At 40.8% G+C, this 6,157-nt stretch overlaps 1 long non-coding RNA gene across 2 annotated transcripts; it reads left to right on the plus strand.

Moving 5' to 3' along the window:
• The first annotated feature begins 1,058 nt into the window (after positions 1-1,058).
• On the plus strand, positions 1,059-5,518 carry LOC149308697 (uncharacterized). Of its 2 annotated transcripts, none has more exons than XR_016282228.1 (3): positions 1,059-1,274; positions 2,708-3,043; positions 4,951-5,518. It is a non-coding gene; the product is annotated as an uncharacterized LOC149308697 (long non-coding RNA). The 2 variants fall into 2 exon arrangements; XR_016282229.1 differs by lacking the exon at positions 1,059-1,274 and adding an exon at positions 2,154-2,552.
• Positions 5,519-6,157: the final 639 nt, after the last annotated feature.

A 6,157-nucleotide genomic window follows, 5' to 3' on the forward strand; every position in this document is an offset into this window, starting at 1 on the left:
GCAGGAAGCACAGGCCTAACTCTCCAGTGGCTTCATTTGTCCTCAGCAATGATGATGATGATAACGATAATCATGATGATGATGACAGTCATTTATATCCTGCCTTTCATCCAATAACAACAACAACATTATTATTATTACTATTATTATTTCCTACCCACCTCTACCCATGAATCATGGCTGGGAAACAACAGACCAACAAATACATAACATCAGTTAAAAAGTTAGCATCAGTTAAAACACATATCAATCAACAGAACAGACAAGACACATGCATATTAAAACAATCCACATTTAAAATTCTTCACTTAAATTTTTTAAAAGCGTCTGGAAAAGTACAGATGACAGAGGATTAATTGGGACAGGGTCTTCCAAAATTGGGACAGTTGGAGAGCATGCAACGGTCTGGTAGATCAGAAATCTCCATCAATGAGAAATCCCTCTTCATAGCTGGAGACAGAGATCTGATGATGGAAATGGGAAATCCCATCTCCCTCCTGCCCCTGCCTGCTTCTATTTTCTACAACCCTCCCCTTTCTAAACCTTTTCTCAAGTGGAGATGCAAGAGGAGACACATAGATTGTGTATCAGCGAGAAATACAGCTGCTGCCAACTTCCCTGACCAGAGACGAGAAAGACCTTGAGACAGTACTTGTTTTATTAATTGAAGCTGATCTTAAAACTGTTAAAACGCTTTTGACGTTGTTACGCAGCGCGTGAGGCAACACGTCAACATATGGCACCCGATTCTCCACCTTCGTGACTGTGGTCAGTAGCTTGTGAGATGGAGAAACACCTGTCGCTTTTTCAATGAGCAAAGAGACACTGTAATCTTCTCTCAGATGTGGCTTTTATTCATATAAGAAGTTCCACTGCATACAACACTATATACATCGGCACCATCCACACTAGTGACAACCCACTCTGAGGCGCCAGCTGTCTCAATCTTCCTTAGTGACAGTTGAGAATGGACAGTTGACAGTTGCATCAACATTCCAATTATGCATTGTTTGACTGCTGACACATATAACTGCCACTAGAGCTGTAAATAACTTCCACAACAGCTCCCCCTAGTAGCCACATCCATGTCATTTTATCAGACCTCTTTACCATGGTCCTGACAAAAACACTGTTTGATTAACATTGTTGATGATATCAAAGAATCTGAAATTGCTCTTCCCCATAAGGCCATCCTAGCAGGAATATTCTTGCTACGGGACTTTATTTGGAATTGTATAAACCAGATTCTGCCCTTAAGATTCCAACCAAACCCAGTGAGTAGAATGAATTGTAGACGCCTTGCAAAATGGCATACTTACTTATTGGCTACAGCTTCAGCGAGGCAGGTTGAAGAACATAAGAGCTGGTTGAGACCAAAGGCCTGTCTCCATTGTGCATTGGCCTTTGGGGACAGGTGTTTTATTCTAAATGGGTTTATTATTACGGCCATGTCTTTACTTCTCCTCCAACAGGCTTGTGCAATAGAAAGTTAAAATTTTCAGTTGCACTGGATTCCATGGGAGAAATTTCAGCTGGTTTTTAACTTCCACACTGAAAGTTAAATACTGGGACGCTGGATGTTAAACTGGAATTGGACTATGGTGGCCATATGTCCTACTTTGCAGACAGTTGTCTTTTATTCCAAGTGCTGTCCAGTCCGAATTCACTTTCAGATTAAAACATCATAAAATAATAATAATTATTATTATTATTATTATTATTATTATTTTCTTATATCCCGCCTTTCTCCCTATACAGGGACTCAAGGTGGTGAACAAGAATAAAAAGGAAGATCAGGGCACTTTGAGCTTACGCATCACAGTTAGAACCTGGACACACAAATTAACAAGTCCACACTACACAGCACTTTGTTGTTGTTGTTGTGTGCCTTCAAGTCATTTCTGATTTATGGCAACCCTAAGGCCAACCTAAATAGGTTTTTCCTGGCAAGTTTCTTCAGAGAGGGTTTGCCATTGCCATCCTTTGAGGCTGAGACAGTGTGGCATGCCCAGGCTCACCCAGCGGGTTTTCATGGCTGAGCCGGGATTATGATCCCATTTTAATTTCCATGGCTGCCTCCTGGGATTTGTAGTTCTGTGAGATGTTTTGACGTCTCCATCAGAGCTCCAACCTCTGGCTGAGAAGTCAAACTACCTCACAGAACTACAAATCCCATGCAAGCTACAAATCCCAGGATTCTGTAGGATGCAGCCATGGAAGTGGGATCATAGCACTACAACTGTGTTGCGTGAAATCTTCCTCACTGTGAAATGTATTCAGAATTTGGGGGAGGGAATATTTTTGGGCACATGCCATGCCGGTTGGGAGATCCTGGGAGAGGTAATCTTAAAAAGTATGTGTTCCCAATATCTGGATGATTGTTTCTATATTTCGATCAGGAATGGGCAAAGGGCAGCCTTCCAGCTAGTTTGGGAGATGGGAGCTTTAACACTGCTCTGTCCTAGCCTATAAGTCCATAACGGAGAATGCTGGGAGTTACACTCCAACAACATCTGGAGCATCAGTCTTTGCCAACCCCACTTCCAATCATAGTAATTATTTATCCGATTGCATTGATATGTATACATTGCAGTTTGCAGGTGTTATGCAAATTTGTGCCCTCTTGTTGTGGTGCATTTCCTCTCTTTTTTTAGCAATTTGTAAGAGGCCACCTGATAACGGTTTTAATCATGCTCTCTTTTTAAAGGACCTTCCTGAGAGCAATGCCAAAATTATGGATAGGCTTCATGGAGAGAGAAGCCAGATTTCCTTTCTACTCACATTTTTTCAAGCTAAAACATACCTGCTAGTCACAGCTGCTCTCGACGTATGGCGAACTACTTCGCTTTTGGGGTGCTTTGAGTTTGCCTGCAACAAGTACATTTGCATACCTGGGACCATTCTGCACAGTGGAAACGCATCTTTATCATTTGCAAATAACCATGCAGGAGACCAGGAGGATTAAGTCTGGAGTGTAAAAGGAAGGAAGCATCCAAAGATTTTCTCTTTGCACAATTTTCCAATGAAAATTAACAATCACAAGGTACTACTCACTACCAACAAGTTGCCGTGTACAAGGCAAATAGCAGCTGTAGGAGGGGTATTTTTTTCCATAGAGAAAATGGTCCAAAATGAAAGAATTATGTTACCTTTTGCCTATACTGTAAACTTGAGCCAGAATACACACACACACACACACACACACACACACACACACACAGTATATGTATCTATATCCATCCTTTCTTCCAGGGTAGGACCCAATGACACAAACACAATTACAGATAGACACTAAACACAAAGAACGAACTTCCCTTTCCCCAACTCTACAAAACAAAAGCAAAATAGAAGAGAGATGAAGGTCCCATAATGCAAGTTTTAACTGCAAAAGTTTCTTTATTTAAATTTTATTTCATTTACCCTTCTTGGAGGTCTGCTTTGGCTATGTTTGAATACGATAAAGTTATACATTAACAATGAAATTAAAGTTAAATTAAAATAAATTAAAATATTATTTGCATATCACACCTAAATTGCTGGATGCCTTATTTCTCTGGGCATTACCCCATCACATCTACTGCGGATGCTACAATGAATTAATATATTCATCATATTAATGAATTAATTCTCATACAAATTAGTATTGTATTATTATTGTATTAATAATCATACAAATTAGACCTCTTTGGCATTATTTGCAGAACTGTTCTCCAGTACCACATTTCAAATGCATTGGATTTGCTTCCTATCAGCATGTTTCACTGTCCAGCTTTCACAACCGTGCATAGAAACTGGAAATGATGATGGCATGGACAATCCTAACTTTAGTCTTCAGTGATACACCTTTACACTTTAGGATCTTGTCTAGTTCCCTCTTAGCTGCCCTTTTCTTAGGGACTGCCAAATAAAACTGAAGGGTAGAAATACTCTGGTTTTGGAGCTGCAGTTCAGTCAATGTTCTTCTCCGTTGTCTTACTGACCCCTCGTGGTTAAGCATGCATGCTGCAATAGGTTCCTCTTCCAGCCAGCATAGATGCTGAAATCATAGGAAATATATAAAGGCCTGCATTGTTGCAGAAAGTCATGTTCCCACCTGTGCCAAAGACTTTTCCCAGATCCCATGTCAGAAAGGCCAATTGTGTGGCATTGCTTTCTATAGCCAAGATCCTAGTTGAGCAATGGCAGAACATAAACCTCCGCCAGTCTACCTGGCTGGTGATAGCAGTGGTTCCTTTTCCTGATGCAGAAGGGCAATAAGATGGATCCTGGGTACAACTCTGTTCCTCTTACTAGTTCCTCCGACTTCCCTTTTTTTGTTTGCATTACATGTTGACATTTTACAATTGTGAACCAAAGTTCATTCCCCCCCCCCCAAAAAAAAAAAGAAATAATACAGGGTAGTGCCAGTTAATGGCTCCCATAATGGCAAAAGTGGTGAATCGCCTCTCTGCTTTAGTTTGAACTGTGGACTATTTGCATTTATTTATTTAACATCCCACCTTCCTCCTATGCAAAGTGATTCACAACACAGATGAAAAAACAAAGGAACTATAAAGGAACTTTGGAAAACCCAAACCGTAATGGATTTCCTACCTTACCAAGATGGAAGCCGTTAAGGTGCCACTTATGCCGGGCATTATAATGGACAGCGTCAGCTCTTAAGGACTCTGGCAGGTGTCTTGCTGGGGTCTCCTTTAAGATGCAAAGCTAAAAACAAACATCCCAGACCACTGGTTGGAATGAAGTTGCGGCATATTTGGAACGCATTTTGCATGCAATGAAAACTGGCCTTCCTTCCTTCCAAACTTTCCCCATGATCAATAGCCAGAATGCTCACTAATCCCATTACAGCCAAGAGAAACGAAAGCCTGTGATGAGAAAATGATTAGATCGTCCTGTTCCATCAGCTAATCTGTTTGTCTTTCTCCTTCCTACCCTTGCTTGTTTCAGAGACAAGGTTGCAATGGAGATGACAGAGGCAAGGCCCATGGGTCTCCCGTTGTGCCTTCCAAATTATGATTCCTTGCCTCTGCCTTGCCCCCTCTGCACAGGATCGCATCCCTCTTACTGTGAAATATTTGAGAAGGTTCAGCCGAGGGGGGAGAAGCAATTCCCTTGGCAGATGATCAAACTAATTTAAAGCATGGAGAAATGAAATACATGGAAAGCATTCAGAGTTTGAAGCAAAGCTAATCCCTTGCCTGGGGAGAACCGTGACAACAAATTGGCAACAACTCCCTTCACCCAAATACATTGGTCCAGCATAACCAAAATGTTGCTGCACCCTGGTATACTACTTATTTAATATATATTTAGATGATGCCATTGTTAATAATGATAATTGTGATCGTCACCATGCCAAAGAAATCCTCCTCCAGGGGCATATATGGTGTGTGTGTGTGTGTGTGTGTGTGTATGTGTGTACATTTTAAAGTTTTGTTTTTAGCTGCCTTCCAGTTTACTTTGACTTATGGCGACAATCCACAAATGCAAGCGTACGATGCAGTTTAACTGTGTGTGGCTGTTTATATACACATGTAATAAAGAAACTTACATAACATATTTGGTTCAATGTGTATCAACATGTTATTTAAGTGAAGGAAAACAATTGTATTATACACAGAAATTAAATGGAATTAATGTACAGAAGGGAATATTTTCCAATTGTTGAAAATGAATTATTGTCTAATAGTTGTAGCACCTTTGAGACTAACTGTGCGAAAGAAGTTGTAGCATCAGATTTCATAAACTTGGGCTGCATCCACACACCAGAAATAATCATGGCTCAATGCTATGGAATTCTGGGAAATGTAATTTGTTGTGGCACTAGAGCAAAGCTCCCAAAATTCCATAGCATAGCAATTCCCAGCATTCCATAGCATTGAGCCGTATCAAGCGGGACGATTTCTGCCATGTGGATGCAGCCTTGGTCTACTTCCTCAGATGCTTGGGAAAGGTACTGTTTTAAGCTATAGGTCCCAGAATTCTCCAGCCCAAGTTCTAACCCAGGGTCCTCTTAACAATTATAATGCTATGATTCCATGTTAATTGTTATGGATCCATCCTATGGAATCCTGGGGTTTGCAGTTTTGTTGTCAGAGGCAGAGCATGATGTCCTTCTGTATACACTCACCCAGATCAAGGTGCACAGAACCAA

Source organism: Sceloporus occidentalis, unplaced genomic scaffold (genome assembly GCF_023333645.1).
Source record: "Sceloporus occidentalis isolate IW3139 unplaced genomic scaffold, rSceOcc1.0.p SCAF_8, whole genome shotgun sequence".
Classification (NCBI taxonomy): Eukaryota; Metazoa; Chordata; class Lepidosauria; order Squamata; family Phrynosomatidae; genus Sceloporus; species Sceloporus occidentalis.